Below are 2689 nucleotides of genomic sequence, written 5' to 3'. Positions count from 1 at the left end.
TCTTGGGTTCCTTAGGCATGTGCTCTGTGAATGCCAAGTCCATCAGGGAAACCTCAGTGTAAACAGCACCCTCTGGAGTTGGCCGTGCAGAGGCCTGGAAGCTCGTTCCACAAGCACTTCCACTGTCATCTATTATAGTTTCCCAATCCTATTTCTGTGGGGTTCTTTAAAAAATCATTTGACTGGACGAAAATAGAATCTAGAACCCTAAGCAGAACTATCTTTCTTAGGTAACAACACTGGCTAAGAAAATACCTAAAAGAATTCACAAGCTTAATTACAGTCATTTTGACAGGGAGAGTGTCATGAGATGGGTATGAAAAGAATTCTTAATCGCTTTTTTGAAATATATACTTATGTGTGACTTATATGCAATAAATAAAATGAGTATACATGATAAAATTAAAAAGAAATATAAAAAGCACAATAATCCCCTTTCATTTCTTTTTGATATATGAATTAAAATAAATGGCCATTCCTTCAGCTTGTGTTGTGCTGTGAAATAGTTTTCCCACTAGAAACAACCAGGATGCCTTAAAGAAATGAGCAACTAACAGCAAGAATAAGAGTGTACAAGTGATAAGAAGCCCGTGTAGATGAAAGGGGTCATAAAACCTCAGAATCAACTTAAAGACACTCCCATAGACAGGAAAACCTGTTTCAATGGCTTGAAAGATACTACAAACTCATGGAATTCTGATAATCTTGAAAAAATGAAATTTATCTGCTCATACTGAGGAACCAACTGATTAGTCTGAAAGTTAGTAATTTCTTTCTATCCCTTCCTTCCTTCTTTTCTTTTCTTTTCCCTTCTTTTCTTTCTTTCTTTATTTCTTCCTTTCTTCTTACTTTGTGCAGTACTGGGGCTCAACTCAAGGACTTATGCATACATATTAAGCCAGCAATATACCATTGAGTAATACACCAACTCTAGAATATAACAAATTTTTTTCTGTACAGATTGTGCTTTTGTCCACCAAATAATAGACGAAAAGAGAGATCTCGTCACAAAATGTAGTCCAGAAAATGAATAAAGATAATATAATAAAATGTGACATTTGTCATTTTGATGATGTCATGGCCTTGGTCACCACAGATGCATCTAGTCAGACTGGAGAGACTGCCTAAAAAAAGAATAAAATCCCATGTAAAAAGTTTTCTTGTCAAAACACAAAGGAGAAAGAGGGCGAGAGCAAGAGAGAACTAAAATTAATAAAGCCCCCAGGTTCAACTGTTAATTTACAAATAGTGTTCACAAACATTAAATAATAACATTGTTTTATAGACTATATCCTTCTTCAGCAATGAGATAGGAAAGGGGGCAGTTGTAGAGGAAACTTTCAAGAACATATCAACGGATCATAATATATAGACCTTATCTGAAAATGTATGCAAGCATCCAAACCCTATAAATAAAAGAAATGATGTTTATAACATTTAGAAGATGATTAGAAATGTGAGCACTAAAAAAAAAAAAAATTAATGGTAATACTAAAGATTAATTGCCACAGGTTACTCCATCAAGGTAGATGCCAAAGATCTTCCCTTCATTCCACTCCCCAACCCAAGCAGGTTGTCCTTGGCAACCCATAGGCCACTCAGGCTAGGGAAGCAGGTAGACTAACTGCAGATCCTCACCTCTCCCTCCATTCCTCCGCGTCCAATCCCACCGTTTCTTCCCCACCTCTACAACAGAACACCTGCAATAGCCTCCCCCAACATCATCTCTGTTTCCCACAGATCTTCACCTCCTAACTTCCCTCACTTCACTAGTTGCTTTGTTTCAGCCCCCCAACGTCAGCAGGGACTCCTCTAGAAACCCACAGGCCAATCTGACCAGCAAAACAGGAAGGCTAACACATCTTCATCTCTTCCTCAGCTGGTCCAAATCCAATCCACCTGTCTCATTCATAGCTCTGTAGCAGACCACCTGCCGAGGCCTCCTTCCCACTCCTACTTTGAACCTCTACTGGACTACACAGATATTCCCTTCCTAACCTCCCTCCCACAACTAGTTGCTTTATTCCATGCCTCAATTCCAAAAGGCACTCCCTGGGAAACACGGGCCATTCTGGCCAAGGAAGCAGGTAGACTAAAGGCAAATCCTCATCTCTCGATCTTCTCCAAATCCAATTCCACAGTTTCATTCCCAGCTCTGCAGTGGGACACTTGTTACAACCTCTCTTCCCCTCCTGTACCCATCTCCAGTGGGTCATACATATGGTTATCTCCAAAAGTCTTTCTCCCACACATTCCTTTGTCCAAGCCCCCAACTACAGCAGGCACTCCCTGGGAACTTACAGACCACTCCTGCCAGAGAAGCAGCTAAGCTACATGCAGATCTTTCCCTCTCCCTCCATTATTTCAAGTCCAGTTTCCCAGTCTTTTTTCTAGCTCATTAGCAGACTTTTTGCTGTGGCCTTGCTTCAATCTCTGGTCCCATACTCATGAGATTAACTAAGCAGAGCCTGGTGGAACACCCTGATTTCCTCTCTCTTCTGAAGCTCCTCCACTATCCATTCCCAAGTCTCAGGTCACAATACTCAGAAACACATTTTACCTGGAAACCCCAGTGACCACACCTATCAGAACTCCAGAAGATTTTGCTCCAGGCAACACAGAATCACCACACTCTCCCAATAAGCAGAGAGGAAACATAAACCAAGGAACAAAACACCCACCTAACAAA

The sequence above is a fragment of the Psammomys obesus genome, unplaced genomic scaffold (genome assembly GCF_907164565.1).
Source record: "Psammomys obesus unplaced genomic scaffold, mPsaObe1.curated_primary_1811, whole genome shotgun sequence".
Taxonomy (NCBI): Eukaryota; Metazoa; Chordata; class Mammalia; order Rodentia; family Muridae; genus Psammomys; species Psammomys obesus.
The sequence above is the reverse complement of the archived record's forward strand: the minus strand, read 5'-3'. Positions refer to the sequence as shown.